General features: G+C 44.4%; 1 long non-coding RNA gene across 1 annotated transcript; it reads right to left on the bottom strand.

Moving 5' to 3' along the window:
- Positions 1-762: 762 nt before the first annotated feature.
- On the bottom strand, positions 763-15,874 carry LOC309366238. Its single transcript, XR_014166601.1, has 4 exons — positions 15,757-15,874; positions 14,954-15,024; positions 5,020-5,156; positions 763-969 (listed from the first exon to the last, which is right to left on the bottom strand). It is a non-coding gene; the product is annotated as an uncharacterized lncRNA (long non-coding RNA).
- Between the last annotated feature and the right edge of the window lie 8,975 nt (positions 15,875-24,849).

Below are 24,849 nucleotides of genomic sequence, written 5' to 3'. Positions count from 1 at the left end.
AGATGTTTGGCTAAATGTGTGCGTATCACATTTTCTCTATCACTGCCTCTCAGTGTCTGGAAAAAACTGCACCTGCTTTATTTCTACCTGTCACGCGTGTGCGGGAGCCCTGGAAGGGGCGGGGGGAGTGGGATTCCTTGTGTTGCGTTCTGCCCAACATTTACTGCAGGCTAGCTAGTAGCCTCCCTTTGCAGGACTAGCGTGCTCTCTGGTAAGTCCAGATGGAGGAATGGGGTTAGTAGCTGCTACGAAGAAAGGCGTCGTGTTTTGAGGGCGCCAAGGGAGAAGGCAGATCGCTTCCGCTCGAGCGCAGTTGACACTGAAGTATTTGCATTCTGCCAGGGCTGCAACGTTTGCTTGATTAACAGCGCAGGCCTAACCGTGTCGGCTCAAAGAAGGGTCTGTTGAATTCAGTGGGACTTACTCCCAGGTAATTGGGGTTAGACTGTCGACTTTCTGAATATAAAACGGATAAGGTGGTCCCCGTGAACCGTGGTGCTGCCTGGTGATGATGATAGAGACTTCTAAAAACTGCCAGCGCCGTATTAGAATAGACACACCCCATTTTTCTATCACACGTCTTCTACAAGATGGCGCACGCGTCTTATGAGTACTCACATCATTATTACTAATATTATTTTAAATATTTTCTGATAATATATCTTCCATTCCCTTAATCCAGACAACCTGTCCTAGACACATGCAAGGTTCATTAAAAGCAATGGTCTTGGTCCGTGAGAAAGAAGAAGAAACCTCGCAAAATTCATAGCTAGAAAATACCTTTATTAGGACTAACCAAAATGCCACCAAATCGTGGCGAGCATTTGCATCAGAGCTGCAGCCCTGATGCTTTTCTGGGAGTAAGCCCCAGTGACCTCAGCTGGACTGGTTCCTGCGTAGTCTTGCAGGACTGCACTCTTAAGAGCTGGGAGTACGTCCCACTGACATGAAAATCGCAGCCTTCTTTCCCTAGGAGGAAAGTAAATTGAAATAAGAAATCACAACGGAGAGGCGATTTGCTGTGACTTCCTTATCTCGATGTTCTGCGAACTCGGACACCATATTGAGTGGTTTGAGGATTATACCTTAAAACAGGAGGGTGACACGCACCCCTTAACACCCCCCCCCATGGTGTTGCATTCCAAGTTCCCATCAGCCTCAGCTAGCATGGGCAATGAATGGTCAAGTATAATGGGAGCTGGGAGTTCAGAAACATATCGAAGTCCATAGATTCCCCAGCCCTGCCTTATCAGTGATGATGGTTTCTATTGACACTCTCAAACAACTAGTGCAAGGTTTCAGGAAAGTCATTCTCAAAATTTATATTGTCAAGAGTCTCTCCTGGAGGAGAGTGCCTCTGGCTGGGTGTGGATAGTGGTCCTGATGCAAGCTGGGTTTTTGTGCGTGAGAGCAAGAGAACCAACACGGCTGGACGTTCTATTTACAAGAAGGCGCAATATTCACAAAGTGAAAGAGGAGGCGGCTGCTTCTGTGCCAACGTGTTTCGTGAAAATAGAACAATGCCTTGGTGAGCATTGAGCAGGTGGGGATCACCGAAGGAAGGCGAAGGCAGGAGTGCTGCCTTGAAAGGAGCCTAGCAGGTCAATCCCACCTTCTTACAAGAACCTGATTTCATCCTTTCCCTGTTTTATTCTCCTGTTTTATCCTCACAACATTCCTGTGAGGTAGGCCAATATGAGAAACAGCGACTGGTTCCGGGATCAGATAATGAGCTTTTTTTAAAAAAAGCAGAAGGTAGGCTTGTATCCCCAGCTGTGTCTCCCCCCTCGCCGTTGCACCACACTATCAAGATAGAAAGAATGCAACGTATGGAAATGTTCTTTATCATATTGCGGAACCCTTAATGAAGCACGGTTGCAAAGTTGAGATGAAATCTGTCGGCTTTCGCTACGGATGTCAAAAGCGCTTTGCCTCTTCCCTTACACCCAGAGACCAGAGCAGCCTGTTCCATTGGTGCCTAATTGCAACCCACCACACCAGTCTCGTTGGCTTGCCTGCCCTTTTCTCTGGCATGCTTCCCTCATTTAATTAACACAAGAGCCCTTCTCTCTCTCTCCGTTTCTTTTTCCTTAGGACAGCTCAGGACTCCTAAAGCCTCAATCCCACAAGACTCGCGGGGCGGGAAGAAGGATGCCGAAGGTGCCTGGCGCTGAGAGGATGCAGAGAGCGAAGAGACCAAGTCAAAGGTGCTCGCCTGCGCCGCTTGGGATGGAGCGAGAAGCGTCCCCCTCTCCCGGTGCCTCCCGCTTTCCAAACCTGCTTTAACTCGATTAGGAAATTAAAAGGCACTTCTAAGCGCATTTTCCCTGCCTCAGTGGCTCCCCCCACCATTCCTCTGTCTCTCTTTAAACTTCTGCTCTGTTTAATGATAATTCATCGCGCAAGGCGTTTTGTGCGTCTTGCGCTCCCGAGAGAGTGTGTGTTTGTGTGTGTGATTTTCCACTCAGGTAAACTTGGCGAACCTTGAAAGGACCCGACGTCTTGCCTTTTGAAAACACTGAGTAGGAAAGATGGAAAGAAGTGGCCTATGGAAACACCAAGAGAAGTTTCCCTCTCAGACAAACGCTGCCGAGAGAGATGAAGTAATCAGAAAACCTAGCAAAGGAGAAAGTGGTGGGGGAGAGGGAGGAGAAAGGAAAAGATTGAATTAATTAGCCTTAAAGAGCTCATGCTTGATGGAAAATCAACAACGATCTTAGTTTCCTTGGGTCATTTGCAAGCGTTTCAGAACTATGCTATCGTCTTCATCCTGGCTTCCATTTTCTAGAGAAATTTTCAGTGGCGTCAGTATCAAGAAGAAAACCCATTTTTTACCTTTTGCCCCACGATTCTATTTACCCCAAAGTGGTGCAGTTCAGACTGCTGTCCTACGCACACTTACCAGCAACAGGCCCCATCAGGTGTCTTACGTCAATCACACCAGGATATATTTACAAATATGATATTTTCAAAGATGTAGATATATATGCCTTCATTTGGTGTGTATCACATTTCATTAAAAACACGCTTCACACCCTTAAAAGAATCCTGAGAACTGTAGTTTACTCTGTACAGAGCTACAATTTCCAGCACCTTTAGCAATATACAGTTCCCAAGATTCTTGGGGGGGGTGCTTTAAATGTATGGTGTATGCACAGTCTTGGTGCAGTTCTATACACACTTACCTAGGTGTAAGTTCTACTGAACACAACTGGGCTTACATCTGAGTAGACATGCATAAAGGTAAAGGGGACCCCTGACCATTAGGTCCAGTCGTGACCGACTCTGGGGTTGCGGCGCTCAACTCGCTTTATTGGCTGAGGGAGCCGGTGTACAGTTTCTGGGTCATGTGACCAGCATGACTAAGCCACTTCTGGCGAACAAGAGCAGCAGACGGAAACGCCGTTTACCTTCCTGCCGGAGCGGTACCTATTTATCTACTTACACTTTGATGTGCTTTCGAACTGCTAGGTTGGCAGGAGCAGAGACCAAGCAATGGGAGCTCACCCCATTGAGGGATTCGAACCGCCAACCTTCTGATCGGCAAGTACTAGGCTCTGTGGTTTAACCCACAGCGCCACCCGCATCCCTAGGAACACACTAAAGCATTTTGATATTTCCTGAGTCAGAAGGTCCCAAGAGCCTTTTCCTGTTTTGTGCAACTCCTCCTGCTCTTGAAGAGTTCAGAGGCACAGGGTGGAATCAGTGCCAGTTTTTTCATCCTGTTGCAGTCAGTCTCTGATGCTCCAAGGCTTTTTTTTTTTTTACATCTCAGACTCACCCAACATGTGGTTTTATTCAGGAGTAAAGTCCTTTGCCCACACTGGAAGAATGGCAGATGCAACTGATGGACTATATGGAACTGGCGGAAATGACTGGCAGAATCCGAGACCTGGGAGAAGAACTGGTGGAGGAGGATTGGAAGAAATCTAAGGACCATTTACAAAAACATTATAAATTGTATGAATGTTAAGAAAGATGTAAGATTTGCAATAACATGGTACCAACAAACTAGCTAAAAGGAATAAGAATTTAAATGTCATTAAAAGAAAAGACAAACTTTGGATAAATATCATGTTAAAAATAAGATTCTAGAATTATGGTTTAAACTTTCTAAAGTTTGAGATTTAATATTGGAAAATTGTACTACAGTATTAGAATTGAAACAAGTTAATAATTTGCTGGTAAAATTTATGAGTTTAGAATGCAGGATCGAGAGTCGTGAGGAAGTCCAAGGAGGAGAATGAATTGTGGATATTGGAAAACTATATGTTACTTTGTATGCTTTTTATTGTTGAAAACTTTTAATAAATATTATTATAAAATAATAATAATAATAATAATAATAATAATAATAATAATAATAATACTAATAATAATAATAATATCTTTATTGTCATTGCCCCCTCTCAGGGACAACGAAATTACTTGGCTGCTCCATCCACCCAGATAGGGCACTCCACTCAAAATCAGAACAACTATAAAAACACTAATTAAAACAATATAATATAATACAGCAAGGAAGATTAGATGACTTTCAAAGTCCAGGTTTCCCATTCAGGGCCGAGATCGCTCTGGATAATAATAATATTCAGGAGTAAAGTCCGCATGTGCTGTTGCTGACTACCAAACTCAGGTCAAAAAGAAATAATAGAATGGAAGAGGAGGCAGAAAGAAAATAAATAGATTAGATGCATAAATGGTGAACTGTGAGATGCAGTACTGATGTTCCTTTGGCGGTAGCCCACGATGGAGATGCATTGAGGATTAAATCTGTAAATTACATTTTAAACCTTCCGTACCATGTGTGTGAGAGAAATATGAGAGTAAACAGGCTGTGAAGCCCTTTTAGCAGAGTAAAAACACAAGCACTTTTGCAGCTTACTAGATGCTAGGAATTACCGTAGGCAATTACACCTCTTATTCCTGCTTATTTGTGGTTGGCTGACCTTTCCCCTCTTTGTCCCCATTGCTAAGAATCAACCACATGCTTTAGTGTAAAAAAAAAAGTTTACTTACGTTTCAGTGCAGGCAGCAAATATATCAAAGTAGTATGCAGGCAAAAATACTTCTTAGTTACAAAATACAAATGTAGTTTGGGCAGAGTCCAAGGATGGACATCTGCTCACATTGTTGGCTTCAAAGGAAGAGAGAAACTGAGGCAAGGAGGAAGGAGAAAACATTAAGCTCCTCTGTCCTGTTTCCTGCTGCAGGAAGAAAGGGATATGACATCACACAGACCTGTGTTCTCTAGGAATACAGGATCTCTGAAACCTTTTTTAAAATCATTTTTATTGATTTTCCAATAAAAAACATCAATTTTATTTTAATTGAAGTATTATGATTGGATATTTAACAGGAACTCTGAAACTTAACCCCTTCATATGCTTATTTAGCAAACATAATTGTAATTTTGATTGCAGATTTTCTACAGCCCAAAGGGGAGAAGAGGGAGCTAATGAATCAAGGTGTAGAGACACTTCTGTAGAGAAAAGTGAATGGTGGTGTTTGGAGTTTAATGCTCAGAAGAAGTAAAATTAATACAAAACCCCACACACTTTACCCTGGGTACAACCACCCTGGATACTCTAAGTTTGCAAAATAATAAAGCTATGTTTATTACTGGAATTACATAGCTGATAGGGGGGGATCCCTACTTCTCTCTAACATTTGTAGGCAAAACTATGAGGATCAATTTTCCAAGGGTGAAACCATTAGGCCAAAATGAGATAAAAGGGGTGGTTGGGGGAGAGAATTTTTTAAAAGTGCTAATAAAACTGTAGCCAGGAAGCCATTTTCATTGGTAGAGCATTAAAAAATGCAGCCCCACTCTTGCAACCTGTGGGGTGCAGCACAGCATTCTACCACCGTTCTACTTAAGGTAGCCCACCTCCAATTACTCAGAGAGAAAAGGGGTGTGCTTTCACATCTGCCTCACTGGCCAGAAGTTGCCCATAAGGCAGCCGCACTAGACCCAGCTTTGTTCAGAAGATAAACATGCCAAATGAGGAGATTAGATTCTTGCTTGAGTTAGTTGCATGTTGGGGCTATATGGCGAGTGCCAGTAATTTTGATATTTATGTGAAATGAGAGCCAACGCAGTCAGCAACTTGATTTGCCCCTCCTGGCAAAATAGAGTCAATAATGACAGCTTCAGGTGTCCTGTGATGAAAATGCAGAAATTCTTCCACTGGCAAGTCATCTCGGGAGACAGATTGGGCTCATTATTTCCAGAATATGCATAATCAGCCCATTGCTTTATACACAAAGGGAGGGGATCTGGTTTCTCGGGCTCTGCAGCAAGATCCTGGGAATGTTATGCAGTAGGGCGGGGATCCTTCTGAGTTCAACACGGTTTAACTCTATCAGCAAGTGTGCATGCCACTGTCCGATCCTATGCATGTTTTTACTCAGTAGAAATTCTCACTGAGTTCAATGAATTCTACTCCCAAGTATATAATGATTGGAACGCTGGATACATTTTCAGAATAAGAATATAAATGGGGGTTGGTTGTGTGTGTGTGTGTGTGTGTGTGTGTGTGTGACTTATTGAACTTACATTCTTTAAGGAACTCAATGTGACATACATGGTCCCTCCCATGTAATCCCCACAACAACCTTGTGAGGTCAGTTAAGCCAAGAGGCAGTGATTGGCCCAAGGTCACTCACTGAGCTTCATGGCCAAATGGAGAATCAAACCCTGGTCTCCCAGGTTCTATTCCAACACTCTAACCACTACACCACACTAGGCAGTGGTTACTGTTTTACACTTATGAAATCTGAATCATAACATAATTGTTATGATTGTTAAGACTGAATACTTGGGTGATGCCTTACTGGAGCAGATTACCAAACATTGAAAAAGGAGAGAAATAGTAATTTGGGGGGGGGGGGACTTCAATTTCCCTGATATCTGTTGGAACTCAAACTCTGCCCAGAGTGTAAGGTCTGACAGACTCCTCCAATGCATTGCTGACAATTTCATTTTCCAGAAGGTGGAAGATCAAACAAGGGGACCATCTACCTTGGACCTGGTCCTCACCAATAGGGAGGAATTGATTGATGATGTGGAAGTGCTCAGAAAGTTGGGAGGAAGTGATCATTTTTCTCCTGGTTTCAGGATACAGAGGCAAGGGGAAACTGAGTGTAGTTGGACATGCATTCTGGACTTTAAAAAGGCCAATTTCGAAAAGCCTAAGGAGCTACTGTGTGTGATCCCATGGTCAGAAATACTCAATGAGAAGGGAGTCCAAGAAAGATAGCAGTTTCTAAAAGGAGAAATATTGAAGGCCCAAATGCAGCAGACAATATCAACAAGAAAAAAAAGTGGGGAGCATCGAAGGAAATTGGTGTGGCTGCATAAGGAGCTTACAGATGAGCTGAGAATTAAGAAGGGCATGTATAAAGAAATGGAAGAAAGGGAAAATCACAAAGGAGGAGTATACATGAATAGCCAACAGTAGCAGGGGGAAAGTCAAGCCGGCTAAAGCTTAGAATAAGCTCAGGCTTGCAAGAGAGGTTAAAAATAATAAAAAAGGTTTCTTCAGCAATGTCCAAAGTAAGAGGAAGAACAAGCAAGTGGGGAACATGGAGAAATGCTATTGGGTGACAGAGAAAAGATGGAACTACTCAACACCTACTTTGCCTCTGTTTTCAGTGATGCCCAACCTGGTGATAACAGAGTAAATGATGTAAGGAGGGAGTTGCAGCCCAATATAGGAAAAGAGGTAGTAAGAGAACACCTAACTACTTTAAATGTATTCAAATCTCCAGGGCTTGATGAGCTGCATCCAAGGGTACTAAAAGAATTTGCGGGTGTAATTTCAGAGCCTTTGTCTATTATCTTTGAGAATTATTGGAGAACAGGTGAGGTCCCTACAGATTGGAGGCAGCAAATGTTGTCCTCATAGCGGGGAAAGGAAGATCCAGGTAACTACGACTGGTGGCAAGCGGAAAGATGTGTGGTTTTCATTTTAGAAAGTCTCACGAAAAGCAAGCAACTGCTGAGAGAGAGGCGAATCCTACTGCCGCCCAGAATTGCACGGCGTTATCCAAAGCCGGGAAGTCTAAAACGACTTACGCTAAAACCTGGAGGAGTCTTACTATTAGGCAGAAGGAAGCGTATTTCTCAGGGAGCTATGAAAGAGCAGTCGATTATCAGTCACCGTGTTACTAAATTATGGGAAGTAACATTAAATAGAAGCAAAAAACTATCCACTCCGTGTTCATAATCAGTACAAAATATTTCTAATCGCCTTCTTTGTATTCGAGTCAGATTTTTTAAAATGTGCATTCGTGTGGAATAGCGTGATGCTAAACCTTAAAAAGGTACATAGATACATCTGGATCCCAGATACCTGTGGGAAACCCGCAAGCAGTGGCCGTCTCCCGCTGTTGTCCCCCAGTGACCGATATTCTCTGAACGTCTGACACAGCCAGCCACTGATAGCCTTACCCACCATAGTTTGCTGAACCCTTAAAATAAATTAGCAGCGCATTGCTCTTTATCTGTCTGCTCTGAAATAAGTCCCATTAAGTTCAGTGGCACTCACTCTCGGATATATTCTAAACCGCCCTGTAATTCTGTAATTTTCAGATGAAGAGCGGTTTAGAAATTTAATAAATAATAATAATAAAACAATAAGCGTGCGCAGGAATCTTAAACAGCAGCGCTAAAGCGGCTCTCTCTCTCTCTCTCTCTCTCTCTCCATGGCTAGCCCAGCTATATCAAGTCCCTTTTAAAAAGGCAGGATTCAGAGGAGGCTTCCGTTTGTCAACATCATTCATTTCAGATCATCATACGGAAAAGAGGGTTTTTGTTTTTTGTTTTCAAATCCACACCGTCCTTCTCTCCTCTCCTCCCTAAACTGTTTAACCAGGAGGGAATGTTTAACTAAGTGTAAGGAACAGTTTCTGACTGGCTGTGTGCGTGTGTGCAAAACTTGGATTTGTTCTCGGCAGATATCTGGCCAGACAGAAGAGGATGCAAACCCAGTTTACAGCATTATGCGCCCTCATTAAAATAAAGAAAGTGCGCCTCTCGCGCAAAACCCTCTCCTCCTCCTCCTCCTTCCTGGCAAGGCCGGCCTCGTTCTCCATTTAGATGATTACCAGCCAGCCAGCAGCCGAGCAGGCCTCCCCTCTCCCTGGTGCTTTCGCATCGTCGTTCCAGCAGCAGCAGCTACCATCTCGCTCCCTCCCTCCTCCTCCTCCTTTCCTTCCACGCGAAGAGGCTGCTCTCTTGTAAAGCAACCGAGGCGAATTCGCAGCGAAGGGGGGGGGGGGGAGGTCAGATCGTGATCCGTCTGACTTTCTCTCAGCCAGCGCTGCTTCTTCTTCCTCGGGCTTTGATGGGAAGAAGAGGCAGAGAGGGGCTCCTTTTCACAGGCGGAGTGGGAAGGAGGGAGGCAAGACAAATCGCCGTTAAGGTCCAAGGAGGAGAAGTCACGATTCAAGCGCACCAGAGTAAAATACAATATTTCGATTCGATTTTCAGAGCACTTTGTGGAGTTCTACCCGCCAACGCTGTCAGCGCAATCCTATGTAGGTTGACTCTGAAGAAAATCCCACTGGGATTAATCAGTGGGATTTATGAACCATCTGGTGGTTATACAGTTTACTCGTGTGTGTAGAATCATTAAGTTGGCCAGAAGCATACAAGGAGGAATGGTTGTAATGGGAATAAAGGGCTTCCGAAACGAAGCCCCTGAAGACAGATTCTTCACTTGTACCCACTACCTACATAAGTGCTGGCCTCATTATTAACATTTATTTATATAGCACCATCAATCAATGCACAAGACGGCTGTACACAATCAAAATAAGAATTCTACCCCAAAGGGCGTACAATCTACTACAACAAAAAGAAGCATTACAATAAAAAGCAATCGCTTACTGTGGGGTTTGCAGCCAAATCACAAATGCGAGTTTTGCCAGAAAAAGCACAGGGCTGGTACACAGAAAGCTCCTAAACTTCCTAGAGAGGACCCTCTGTGTGTGGCCACTTCCTCGGCCACCTCTGGGCCGGAAGTCTGTAACAAACGAGATCCTTACATTACCTTCTATCTCGGTTTTTTCCACCATGCTTCCAAACTTTTTCAGACTTGTGTCTGAGGGATCCAAACACATGCAGCCTATTTTGAAGCCAAATTTATATTTTAATGCCGAGAGGTTTTCTTACTTGAATTTGCTGCCTGCATTGAAATTTAAACAAACATTTTATGTTTATCTTACAAAAAATGTGTGGGTCAGTTTCTGCAATGGGGGTGAAGAGGAGGAAATCAGCAAACCAGAAAAGGGGTAAATATGTGTATTTGCTTAATTCCTAAGCTTTAGTAAGCTGTAAAATGTATGTGTTTTACTCTGCTAAAATACTTCACAGTCCCCTTACCTTTTGTATTTCTCCTACATATTTGTGGGAGGTTTAAATTTTAATCTACAGATTTAAACCTCAAACCATCTCCTACATTTAATAATAATAAATTTTATTTATATCCCGCCCTCCCCAGCCGAAGCTGGGCTCAGGACGGCTAACAACAATAAGTGGACAATTCACGTACTTAGCATCTCAGGGAACCACTGAAAAACAAAACAAAATATTGTGCTATATACCGTAATTTATTTACACATTTTTTCTCAGGTGTGAAAGTCATTTTCACTATTAAAGACATGATATAGCCAAGGTTTAGTATGTCTGATGGAAATTATTTCAGTGGGAGATATTTAAGCATGCATGTCTTCAACTTTCTCATTGAAATTGTTGGGGCTTAAAGTGTTTCTATTTGAGTGGATTGTGAATACAGGAACACAGGAAGCTCCCTTATACTGAGCCACCCACTGAGCCATCTAGCTCAGTACTGTCTACACCAGGACGTCCAGCTCCCAAGAAACTGCGATCTACTCACAGAATAAAAAACTGGCAGTGATCTACCCCTTTTTTTGGGGGGAGGACAGTGGTGTAGCGTGGGGGGTGCAGGGGGGGCCGGCCGCACCGGGCGCAACACCTGGGGGTTAGGGTTAGGGTGCGCAAATCCACTGGTTAGGGGGCGCAAATCCACGGGTTAGGGGTGCAAATTACTTGCCTTGCCCCGGGTGCTGACAACCCACGCTACGCCACTGGGGGAGGGGGTTCAGGTTCGCAATCATCCTGTTGGACATCCCTGCTCTACACTGACTGGTAATAGCTCTCCAGATTTTTCAGGCAGGGGATATATTCCCAGTCTTACCTCACCTCAAGATGTAAGGCATTGAACTAGGGACCTTCTGCATGCAAAGCAGATGTTCTACAACTGCCCTCATTTTCATCCTTTTTAAATGAATTAGATTCATGAGTATATTCATGTTTTACAGAATGATCTTGTGTTGACATAGCGCTGGTAGCATTTCACCCCCTGGTTTAGTAGTTTCAGTTCTTCATTTGGAAAATACAAAGAATCACTTCAGCAGTGTGCTTTTTGCCATCTTATGCCAGCCATTATGGAACAGAACAGGGTGTTGGGGTATGTGTGAGTGTCAGTAGTGACTAACAGGGCAAGTGCATGTTGAAGGATTAAAAGAAGAGAGCTTGAGGCATGGAATAAGGTCAAGAAAGGGTTTCTAGATAATGGCAGCCTCATAGAAGTCACAAAGCAAGCAATTAGACCAGCATCTTCAGTTGAGCTAATAGCGCAAGAGAGTGTGAAAGGAAATAGAAATTGACGCAGGAATGTTCCATACCAGAGAGGACTTAGTAGGCAAGAAGAGAGAACCTGAACAGAATATAGTAGAAATAAAGAAAATGTGTATAATTTTTTTTTTAAGATTCCACAGTGGTTGCAATTTGATGTAATGAATATGTAAATTTGAATTTTATCTGGTCCCATGGCAGTGACTGGGGAAAATCCAGTTGTAGTTCCCATATGAGATGGGTTATGAACTGGACAGTTTTTCAGCAGGACTTTGGAAAGCTTGAAGAATGTCCAAGTACTGATCGAGATGTTCCTGGGACCTTCTACATAGTGGAGGAGCTGCATGTCCCCTTTGCTTCACCACACAGGTGACATAACAGATGTGAACATAAGAAGAACATAAGAAAGCCCTGCAGGATCAAATGAGGCCAAAGGCCCATCTAGTCAAGCATTCTGCTATCTCAGTAGCCAACAGTGGCTGTTGTGTTGAGATTCGGCTTGTGGGCTTCGCATAGGCGTCTGGTTGGCCTGAAAACAGTATGCTGGACTAGATGAACTATTGGCCTGATTCAACAGGCTCTTATTATATTTACTAACTGGAGAAAGCAGTATGTCCACTCAAAATCTTTGCAGATGCAAACAGCATTGAAAGCAGCATTGTGTGTATAACCAAACTGATACCATCATGAACACAAATCATCATGAGGATACAATAAAAAGAACGCATGGAGGGGCCCAATAATTGGGCCTGACACCATTTTATGCATATTGGGGTCCCTGTATATGCCTTTGTCATCCGAAAACTTGAATTGTGAAGCCCAATCCCAAATATCTCTATCCTTCCTATGCCAGCAGGAACCTAAACATCTAGAGGCAAAACTATGGTAGGAGCGGGCTAAGTTATAGATCTAGTCATGGGAGGGAAAAGGATGTGCTAAAGTGAGCAGATTTGAAGGAGAACAGCAACTTTAAGAGTTGTAAGGGGGAAAGGGAAATAGGAAGCTGCCAATGACTAAGTAAGGCCATTTTAGTCCATCTCAACTCAATATTGTCTGCTAGACTCAGAAGCTTGCTTTCTGTGTTGTGACATTTTGGTTGGCCATAATAGGGGGACTTTTTGGTTTTTTCCAGTTGCCAATTTGACTCTTAGCCCTCCATGCTAATGTAACCTACCTCTTCATCTGCTTAGCATATTTGGTGGGTTTCTCTCTGAGGAAAATCATTTGGCATGCAGAGGATTGGTGAATAGCACCTCAAAAGATGATGTCATCATATTTGTAATCAGTGGTATATGTGCCCATCCCTCCTCCAGTACACCACTGCACCCTTACAACATGGATAGCCAATGTGATGCCCTCCAGATATTATTGGACTCCAATGCCCTCCAACCCCAGACAACGTGGTCAACCGATTTATCTATCCTTAGTGGACTTATTTCTGGTTTATTGTAATTGAATATAAACTACTGTGTTTATTATTATTACTAAATTTATATGTTGCTTATATGCTATAATGGCTTTTAAGTGGCTTACAAGCATAAAAGCAAGTATAAAATCCATACATAATTAAAACAATTCCACAAAATAATTCTATAAATCCATTAAATGCCCATATTTAAAATATACAATAAACTATGACAATTAGAAGTATGACAATTAAATAGTTAGAAAGCAATTAATACAGTTGGATCAAGAAGTTCAAGTTCATGGAAATGCTTGCCTAAACAAGACCTAGCAGAATGACAGTATGCATGCAGCCTCTCATATTTCAGAAGGGAGGGCATTCCACAATAGTGCTGCCAATTGTATCAAATTGTAAGGGAAACGGCCTTGCTAGAAAAAACTAACCAATAAACTGAAACTGACACGGGGACAAACAGAAGAGGACGCCTTCACCCCAATATGGCTCCCCTTTATCACATAAACAGCTGAACAAGACAACGACAAGAACCAGTGAAAAGCCTACCTCTAAGTAACCACAAGCCAATAAACATCAGGCCTTGGGAAAACTAGATAAGCCCCATTTGCTAATCTGGATACCCTTACTTGGCAGTGGAAGGGGAAATAGTTTTTCAGGAAACTTGATTGAGTGGCTAATAAACAGCCAGTGCAGATTCCTTAGCACTGTGATTTGTGATATCCCTTAGTGTGACATGTGGGACCCTGTGAATAAGAAAGTTTTTATCTGACCAGTAGTGAGGCCAGTAGTGAGAAGGATAACCATATTTTCCCAGGGAGTGAGTTCTAGAGGTCTAGATGCTACCACTGAGAAGACCCTTTTCTTGTGTAATCACACCATGAGCCACTTTTAGTAGTAGAGCCATGAGCATTTTCCTTTTGGGTAGACAGACAGACAGACAGACAGAATAATGCTGATGACAGGGATGCCTTGTTTATAGTAATCTGTAAGCTGCCCTGGGAGCCTTTATTAAATTTTAGGGCTATTTTTAAAAGTAAAAAGAAAATCCCATTAAAATTATGAATTTATCTGGGTTTGTTACTCAGTTCACATTCAGTCAAGGACCTCAATAGCTGCAATATAATGTTCATATTTAAACATCACCTGATATGATATGATGTTCATGTTTCCGACACCTGTACTTTGCTTTGGCATTTTTATATGTACAGTTAAAATTACCTTAGGTATAAACATCTAAAAAACACAAAGGGCGAAGCAGTCAGTGTGGCAGGCTCAAGGACAGGGAGCAAGCTTTGATTTAGAACTCTTGATGTTTAAATGGCTGAAATTCCCTTATTGCAGGAACAAGTCTATCAGCTTCTGACCCAAGAAGCATGTGTGCGCCATCCTAGCCCCTTCTGGCAGCATGTTTGGTTCAGTGGCCATGCAGCTATTATCTCTCCACCCACAGCTGCACTAGCTCCCTCTCCAAGATGGATAAAACCCAGAGACTGGAAGCAAATGCTCCAGCAAGCAGAGTTCACTGAAGAAGCATTTTGACACAGAATTTACTGGCGTGCCATTGAAAACTGGCTGCCACCAAACTCTGACCTCTTTCCTGACAGCCATTCCACCCACAAGCATACAGAAAATGAAATCACAGGGCTTGGGGGTTAACCCTGTAGGGAGACTGCAAGGTCTTTGGGCTTGAACCAAAACATTTTGCATTACCTTTGTGGTCAATGACAAGAATGACATCTGCCACTATGAATGTTGAAGAGATCCGCAATGGGAAGACATGAGAATCATTCTGCTCCTATCAAAATGTGGTATCTAATGCAGAGGTTGTTATTATTATTATATTTTAATATGAATTTTAAAAAACTTACCAGAAGATGCTTTTCTCTCATTAGACTATTTATGTTACAATATGTAATCACAGGGATTGAATTCTGTGTTTCTGTAAACAGCAATACAAGCATCAGAGTGCTGTGGTGTTTGCAGAATAATGGTGCTGGACTTGAAATAACACATAGACTGAGCCACCATAAATGATTTTCAGAGAAATATGTCACATGTTCAAACTTCATTTTGTGCTGCTGCTGCTTCTGTTTGTCTGCTATTTCCTTTAGTTAAAGCCTTTTATTTTCTTTGGACACACATCCAATGTATGATGTGCTGTCTTAAACTTTTATAAACACCTAGTTTCATGCATGGCCTGTTTTCAGGCAACTCTCACTGCATCATACATTTTGTGGTCTTAAAGCTTCCACCTTTACAATTCTATGATTCTATGACTCATATCACAGGTCCAATCCAGTTCAGTACTGACTACACGGACTGGCAGCAGCTGTCCAGGATTTCAGACAGGGGCTTCTCCCAGCTCTACCTGGAGATGCTGGGGACTGAACCTGGGACCTTCGGCATGCCAAGCAGGTGCTATCCCACAGAGCTAAAGCCTTTTTCTCACCATGCTTATTACCCACCACCCCTTCTGCAACAGTAATTATGGCTGTTTTGAAGAAGGATTTTGGTGACATTATTTTGGCCACCATCCCATCAGGGCCTAATTAGGTCACCTAATTTGGTGTCTGCTATTTTTAAAATAATCTCTCCCCCCCCTTTCTTCTCAGAAGCTGTCAGGAACATTTGCTGGTCTGGCAAGTTCCACAGTGGAGAGAGAGGCCTGTACCTTCTTCTCCCTCTTGGCAGGGCCCGTCTCTTTCATGCCCTCCGCTCCTCTGGGCCAGCCCCGCCGAAGCAGCGTCCTCTCTCTCCAGGAGGAGCGTCCAGGCGGGTGGAAGGCCGAGCACAATGGAACCTGAGAATTTCTGTCACTCTCCGCATATGGCCCGAAGTGCTTTAATCCCAATTAGGGGCGGCTGACACACGGTCCTATTCATCCCCCTCAGCTCTTGAATACATTTGCCTAGAAATGAACTTCGCCCATAGAGGCGCCGCTAAATGTGCCCAACAGCAAGGAAAATCGAATTGAGGCCTGCGCTCAATTGGAAGGCGAGGGCGGGAGAAAAGGTATGAATTTATAAGGTACACCGAAACATTGCGATTCAGCCACAAGTCGGGTGACTTTTCTTTGCACCCTGTCAACCGAAAGAGCCGGGAGATAAGTAGGCTGAGGGGGGCGGGGGCGAAGGGAGGAGGAGGACGGACGAGAAAAAAGGCGACTTTTTCCACAGACTTTGAATAAGCCAGGATAGGCCTTTCCCCCCTTTTGAAAGTGGTTGATTGTGCGCGCCTTGAAATACGCTCGCCTCCCTCCAGGCATTCCAGCGGGGCGACCCAGCCTTGAGCGCGTCCATTTCACAGAGGGGGGGGGGGCGAGGCGGGCTGGAACCAAGGGAGATATTTTATTTTAAAAAATAATCATGGCGTTTTCCACAGGCCCCCAAGGCGCATTGAGACTCTGACTCTCTCTTTCTCATTCTGTCTCTCTGGCAGTTGCCAAGGCAGGGCTCTCGACAGCCCAGGCCGCGATCGTGTCATCTGCCGGGGTTCCCATAGAAGCCTAATTACTATTCAAAAGCTGCTCCAATATCCCACCCGCATCTTGTCTGCCCCGCACAGCTGGTTGGGGGCCTCGGAGGTTCGCCTCCCCTCGCCCAGCCACCAAGCGAGACCTGGTCGCTTTACACAATCGGCTGCCTTTTTCTCTTTTTTTCTTCCGTGCAACAAGATCTCGATTCTCGGGCCTCTTTTCTCGTTTTGTAAAATAAATAAATGAATGAATTAGGAGTACTGTAAATGAAAGGAAGCCACCAACTCGAAAGGAGAGAGAAGCACTGTTAACAAAGCGGGACTTGATTGTATTTGTCGGCTTCTTCTTGGGCACAGTAGAGGGGCAGCAGTGAAGTTGGAGGGTGGGCTGGGTGCAGGCAGAGTCCAGAATGACACTTCCAGGATTTAGGAAACACTTCCCCCCATCCTTCAAAAAAAAAACCATGTCTTTGAAATGAATGGCAGATCACTGGTCACAGATAGCAATGTGTGTTACTTTGCTGACTTCAGAATTTGGGAAGCCAGCCCTGTTGCATTTTGGGCTCCCTTATGCGAAGTGAGGCCCTGGACATCTCCGCTAAAGTCGCCCTTTGACGGCGCCACTGGAGCTCAGAGCCGCCCGTGGAATCCTGAGGTGGCCAAGTGACCTGTAACACTTAAGGTGGCAGGTGTGTGTGTGTAGATGACACTGTGGAATCCACCCCCTAAAACAGAGCAAAAACCTAACAACCCCAGTGTTATCAGGAAGAGTAGTGCTAGGGCGAGCTTAGTAATTTTCTGCTTGCATAGCGTTTTGTTTTGACATACAGGAGCCCCCAAAGAGGTGAGTCCCTCACCTGCAGGATGATATGGCTCCCTCCATTCTACCACTCCCAGACTCCTCTGCTCTGCTTCATGTCCAGATCAGCCTTGGGGCATGCAAATAAACAAGAGCGCTCCTAAGCATACACAGAGTGCATTTCTCTTAACACTGATTAGCCACAGTCCTCTTCTATATCTCTGAGGGCAGGGATTTCAGAGAGAGCTGGGCACCTCCTCTATTCAAGATGTTAGCCACAGAATGCATGCCCTATAGCCAGGGGTAGGGAAAGTTTTTGAGCCAGAGGACCATATTCACCATATTCACAATGGGCAAGATTCTGAGGGACACATGTCAGTGGTGGACAGGGCCAGAGGCAAACTAGGGCAGATGTTTCAACACACCCGTACATCTCTCTATCCTTCATCTAGGCAAGCAAGAGGCCTTCTGTTAGTTGGAAGGTCACATTTCAACCAGACAATAGGGAACAGCCTTATACAGTGGTACCTCAGATTACATACACTTCAGGTTACATACGCTTCAGGTTACAGACTCCGCTAACCCAGATTATTACCGCAGGTTAAGAACTTTGCTTCAGGATGAGAACAGAAATCATGCTGCGGCAGTGCAGCAGCAGCAGGAGGCCCCATTAGCCAAAGTGGTGCTTCAGGTTAAGAACAGTTTCAGGTTAAGAACAGACCTCCAGAACGAATTAAGTTCTTAATCCAAGGTACCACTGTACAGTGTCAGACCATTGTTCCACCTCTCTGGCAAGCGCTCTCAGGTTTCAGATAAGGCACATTCCCAGGCCTACCTGGAGTGGCTGGGAATTGAACACAGGACCTTCTGAATGCAAAGCAGATGCTCTACCACTGAGCTACAGACTTTCCCTAGGGAGGGCATAGAGTAGGGCGGGGGCCTATGAGGGGTGTGGCCTGGGAAGGGCCCAGGGGTCAGATAGATCTGAAGGGGCATATTTGACCCTAAGCCTCTGCTTCTCCACTCAGCCCCTGCCCTTAACCTAAAGCACACCTACTATATCTGAAACAGAATATGTTTACAAGGTCAGATGGCACGATTTTTGGGCTTTCCTCTCTGTGGCCTAAGCCTTAGCATTAGTGAGGTTTAAATGAATTACTGGGTGGCATAGTGGTTAGACAGACTAGGTCAGACAGACTAGGACCTTGAAGATGAGAATTCAAATCCCAACACAGCTATGAAACTCATTTAGGCCAGTCACTGTCTCTGAGCCTAACCTACCTCACAGGGTTGTTGTGATGATAAAAAGTAGAGGTGGAAGAACTATTTATGTCACCTTGAGTTCCTTGGAGGAAAGGTAGGATAGAAATGTAATAAAACAAAACAAACAAAATTGTCTTAAAACTTGTTTTCAGGGGGGCCCTGCTGCCGCAAGTGAGATAACAGAGACGTGTCCTGAGCATGTGTTGAGTGCCTTCCTCTTATAAAGTAACTGCAACAGGCCACACTTATCTAAGATGAGAGGCAGAGAGCCTAGTATTCATGTAGGCTTCAAACCCAGCATTATCTCATTTTTAAAAATTCACAACTGTAAGAAGAGATAGGACAAAAAGAAAGAAAAAAGCTATTGAAAGCTTTATAGGTTTTGAACGGTCTCCACTAAATAGTTGTCCCAGTGAAAGCTTCTTTTCATCTTACCTCTATTTAAGAATATAATTCAAGGCAACAATCCTCAGACTGTTTACGAAGAGTCAAGTGTCGCTAGTCAAAAGCAAATTACACGGTTGCTATCCTGGGAGAGAGTTCTCTCTGTCTCTCTTTTAACCCAGGGGTGGGTAGCTATATTCTCTCAAGGCCCTTCCCCACTAAAAGCAATATATATTTAATTTACACAGCCATGAGGAACAGAAACTTATTTTTGATTCAAAAATAAAATCTGGCATTGAGTGGATTCTCTCCTGATAGAATCATGTCAAGGCTGATCTTGTGTATGAAAATGCCGGCTTAGAAGGGAATACACATAAGCTTGCAGTGGATAAACTGATTAGGGGTTAACTGAATTTACTCTGGTAAAAAGTGGTGGCTATTTTGTGTGTGTGTAAATTGTAAATTGACTTGTAAATTGACTCCGATCAGATGCCATGCGGAATGCTCTTTAGCCCTTACACCATTTATTCTCACCGGCCATAACAATCCGATTGACTTTACTCGGATTGTGGGGAGGAGAATGAGCGGGTGCAGGGAATAAATGGACTGGAAAGACGAAGATGCTGCAAGATTCCAGGGAGCTGATTTTGGCTGAAACACACCTTTCTTTGAGCAGGAACGAGGTCCTGCCTTGGGGAGAGAAAATAGGCTGCTCCGTTTGCACTGGGAGAATCTGGGCCACTGAATGAACTTGCAGCATTTCTTTCTTTCTCTTTCTTTCGTTCCCCCAACGTTTTTTTGTTTTGTTTTGTTTTGTTCAAGCATCCACTGTGTTTCTTTCCCCACAGCATAATGGAGCTGGCCCTGTATACAGGCATTCATGCTGGTTTGAATGTAATGTTGAACCTTCTCAGTGCTGGAGCGGTTTGATGGTTTGAATGGAGCTCCCTGGTGGGACATTGCTAGGCGCAACTGTGCCTCTTTGGACGCCTGTTGTTCCTTAACATTCATGCCTCATTATGGGGCAACCTGTTCAAGCCAAGAGAGAGCCAGTCCTGAGCCAAAGCCTTCCCTCGGGGGCGTTGGCAGTTCAGAGAGAGAGAGAGAGAAGGAGGGAGGGAGGGAGGGAGAGATTGAGGGAGAGGGCTAAGGAGGAGGAGGGGGGTTAAAAATCTCTTTTGGTCGCTGGGCAAAAGTGGTTTCCCCCTTTTAACTGGTCTTTCCAGCGGCCCAGTTGAAGTGTCTCAAAAGGGACTAGTGGAATGTTTTGACTCTCAACATTGTCTCGGAATAAAGCTAGAAGCATGTAATTAATGTGTCCTTTTAATAAGGGACAATAAAGCCGTTCAAGCTATTTAATTTCATTTAATTTTCCATCCCATTTGCTTCCAAGGCTCCTTTTACCCATTTATTTTTTTAAAAAACCCAGCCTTTCATGGCGTGGCTTGCTTCAGTGGGCACGTTAGATCGATTTCAGCCTGCCTTTTTAGGGATTGGGGGGAAAGGAGATAGACAAAAATCAAAGCAAACGTGTCTCATTCCCTTTTTGGGGGACGGGGGGGGAGAGACCATTTATTGTAACTAAAAGAAGCTTCCAGGCAACTGAGCCACAGGAACGGAACAAAATAAATTAATAATATAATATAATATAATATAATATAATATAATATAATATAATATAATATAATATAATATAATATAATAAAATAAAGCCAACGTGCGGGGCCGCTGCAATCCTTTCCAGGGGTTGGGAGACGAGGTATAACTTGGATGTACATGCGGATATAGAAAGAAATAGTTTTTTCTCGCAACCGACCAGCTGTGGGTTGCTTTCCGTCGGAGGCTTCGCGTGGCGCTCGCGACTCCCGCCGGCCGTGGCGAGGCTGCCCCACTAGAGCAGAAGGGAGCTTCTACCTTTCCCCTTTGACGCCTCCGACCGGTGCCCTGGCGGCCGGCGGGCGGGTCAGGAAGGGTATATTTCAACCGGTTGTCACCCCGAAGCCGGCAGGCCAGAGGTTAGACGGACTAGTCCTTGGCTTGAATTTATTGCTCTCCGCTTTTTGTTTCGCCCTTTGCTTCCCATTCAGGATGCGGACCGCAGGGGTCATCTTCAGTCTTCGGTCCCGGCCACCGCCCCCCTCAGAAGCCTCTGCAATATCCCAAACGATCCCTTCTCGAGAAAGCACCGATCCAATTCCACCTGACCCAGGAAAGAAAGGATTTCTGAACTCGGGTCGGTACAAAGGCCGTTTTTAGTCAGGTTCCCCCAATCCCCAGCTCTCCCCTCATCCAACAGCACCGTTTGTCGTTCCCAAACTCATACTTGCTAGAAAAAGTATATATATTCGATTTGAAATTGGCTAGGGCGGGGCGGGGGGGGGGGATTCTTAGCCTTTCCAGTCTGCAGCATCGGCGACTTGCGTAAGTGACACATCTCGAGCCAGATGCTACGATCGCAAGCGCGCTTACCTGGGAGTAAGCCCCATTGAATTCAATCGGATCTCCTTCTAACTGGTCGTATATAGAATTGCGCTGGAAGGCTTCACTCCACAAACACATTTACTAGGGAGAAAGATCCATGCGACAACGTGGAACTTACTACCGAGTCAACATGAATGGGCTTGTACTCTGTGAAAGACACTTTTGATAGCCCATACTATCTGAGACTCTTAATCTCAGGGTCGCGTGCTAGAATCCAGGTTGGGCAAAATATTCCTGCTCTGTAGGGAGCTGGACTAGATGATCATCGTGGTCCCCTCCAACTCTACAATTCTATGATTTCCGAAAACTGGATTTGTCGATACTACTTAAGTCCTATTCAATGGAGGGCGAGTGACATGGATTTTGGCTTGTAAAGCAGTCTAGTCCTTCCTTGGAAGCATCTCCATCCCAGAAGGACAGCCGTGTCATTCCCGGGGCATCAAGGAATCTTGTAGCTGCACCTTCCAACACATCACGCAATGTTATTCTGACATAATTTTTAGCGCCCAGTTCCTGAAATGCCTTTAGGTTTTCCAGCCCACTAAATGCAAGTCAAACAGGGGTGGATAACTTGTGCCTCGCCAGATGTTGTTGGACACCGACTCCTATGCCTTGGAAAGCATTAGGATTTACTTCATTCACTAGGGTCTACTTCAATGTTAATTTATTGGTGCCAGACCAATTTCCTCTTCTGGTCATTTTGCTCCGACCTCATTGAGATATCTAGGTAGCTGTTAGCGGAGCAACCTGATCCCGTGGGCGTTTCCTCAGAAGCAAGCCCAAATGAGCTCAATGGAGCTTGCTTCCAAGTGAGCACCGATAGGATTGTGGCTGTCGTGTGTGCCTTCAACCCCACATTTTAGAGCAGGGGTGGGGAACCTGTGGCCCTCCAGATGTTGGGTTTTGACATCCACTAGCCACAGCCTGCAGAGCCAACGACCAGGGGTGATGGGGCATTGTAGTCCAGCAATATCTGAAGGGCTACAGATAGCCAACCGGGACTACAACTTCCATACACCCCCGACTGTTGACCATGCTGTCTGGGGATGATGAGCGCTGGAATCCATTGGTAGCGTTAGTTACCCTTGGTGTAGAGGCACAACATCCATAGGAAAATCCCTGGGGATCTTTTATTGGGGTTCTCACCACATTGCATGAAAGGAAGTATTCTTGAAATTCAGATATAAACCTAAGCAGAACTCAACTCTTCCTTATACGGCCCCCGAAGTTGCACCTCTACACCATTTGGCTAGGAGTAAGCTCCATTAAACTTAATGGGGCTTACTTCTGAGTCAGGGTATAGGATTGTGTTGTAAATTACTTACACTTCACAAAGCCTCTGTGAGTTTCTACAAGGAAACCTTTCTTGATTTTTACCTTGGGCAAACTACCATGCGTTTCTGTTATGTAAATGCTTAGGAAATATTTTTGATGTAAATATAGGACAAACGAGTGGATTTGCATGAAAGTCAGCTTCAGCTTCCGAGTGCTAGGCGGAGATGAATGAAAGCTACGGAGCTGAATAGAACCTGCACAAATGAAGTGTCACGTTAATGTTTTCATTAACTGCAGAGAGTTAGAGCCAGGCTTAGACAGCAGTTCGGAGCACACTTCCTAGCAAGGAGTAGGACTCGTCGAACTCAGTGTAACTGACTTCTAGGTAAACATGCAGCGAGGATCGCGCTGTTAAAGTTGTCCGATCCATAAAGAGTTTCAGGAAGCAGCAGCACATGAGCTGATTTAAATTCTGGTCGGGTGACATGCTGCTGAAATCAATAGATACTTGAAGTTTATCCATATTTACACGGAAGTATATTCCACTGAATTCATTTGGCTTACTCCCAAGTAAGCGTGCACAGGATTACCGTCCGACAACCCAGGTGGTAGGCCGAAATGAGTTCGACTGAGCTGAATAAATTCGACTTACTCCCGAATAAATAGGTTTAGGGCTGTAGACTTAATTGTGTGTAAGGCCATCAGAGTACGATCCAGTCATGTTTTAGGTCCCAATGATTTCGAGGGGGTGGAGGAGGAGAGGGGCATAAATAAATGCATGTTTTTAATGCTGTAATGGAAACCAATGTGCTGTAAAAGTGCTGTGTCTCTTCCTTTGCATTTAAAGGGAATAATGCCCTGATCAAAATGCTACTTGAAAGTAAGTTCCATTCATTTCATTTGGACTACCTTCCAGTGAATGTGTAACCACCAGCCTGCAAGGCGTCATTGCTTTATCAAATGTGTTGTACTTAGGCTATATTGAGCTTGACTCCAAATAGGGAAAGTGACAGAGGATCTGCTTTTCATCTAGAAGGTCCCAGGTTCAGCCCCTAGCATCTCAAGGTAGGGCTAGGAGAGCAGTAGAAAATACCACGACTGTTCCAAGACATGTTGGCACCTGAGACGAACTACAAAATGACACTTTCCATCCCCGCCAGGGGAGGAGAGAGTGAAGAACCTACATCAGGGACAAGGGGAGGCGGGACTTAAGATCTAAATAGGGATCTGCTGCCCCTGTGGATCCTGCCACCCGAAGTGGTCTCCTCACCTTGCCTCATGGGTGGGCCGGCCCTGGAAAATACCGAACTAGATGGGCTAATGATCTGAATCAATTCGTATGCTCCGGCTTCATCATCTGACTGTGGATTTGGTACAGTCTATCCAAGGCCTCGGATGTAGATCTCTGTGTCTGTTTGTCGTGGTGCTTAAAGCAACGTGCATCTCGCTACAAACTGTGCGAGTGGGCTAGGTGACAGTCTGCAAATTCACCGCTTGTGTGGGAAAAGAAAACTCTTTGGAATCTATTCCCATTACTAAAGAAGCGTGGAAGGAGCTAGTAAGTAGCAAATTAACGATCCAGTCTGTAACCCTATAAGAATACTTAACTGGGCAGACAATGGACCCCGCTTCTTTAGAAGCATGTGTAGGGTTGCCTTCCAAGGCTACAACATTATGCTCATAGATATGGGGAGTAAGGCCCCATTGGATTTAATGGGACTGCATCGAAGTAAATTTGCACAGAAACAGACCACACACCTTCCGTTCCCGTTATGAAAACTTTAAGGGAAGGCAGTAAACTCTGGCCCCTCCAGCCTAAACACTCGAGGAAGTTCGTTCCATTTATTTCGGTGGGCTAAGACTTTGCTGGAACTTTGCAATCGTTTCCCCGCTCTGGGTTTTAAGTTCTCGGCTTTTGTCATTTTCTTGAATCGATTCTTGTTACTGGAGGACCAATTCCTGGTCAGTTATGAAGTCTCATGATTCTTGCTCACACTTACACATTTTGTTAATGTCAGTGGGTCTCTGCATAGCTTGAGCAAAAGATTCTCTTTCCCCCCAATGCAGAAACAGGTGAAATAGTACGAT

This window comes from Podarcis melisellensis, assembly GCF_964234715.1.
Source record: "Podarcis melisellensis genome assembly, chromosome: 3".
NCBI classification, from domain to species: Eukaryota; Metazoa; Chordata; class Lepidosauria; order Squamata; family Lacertidae; genus Podarcis; species Podarcis melisellensis.
Note: the sequence above shows the minus strand (reverse complement) of the source record. Positions and strands in the feature narration are given on the sequence as shown.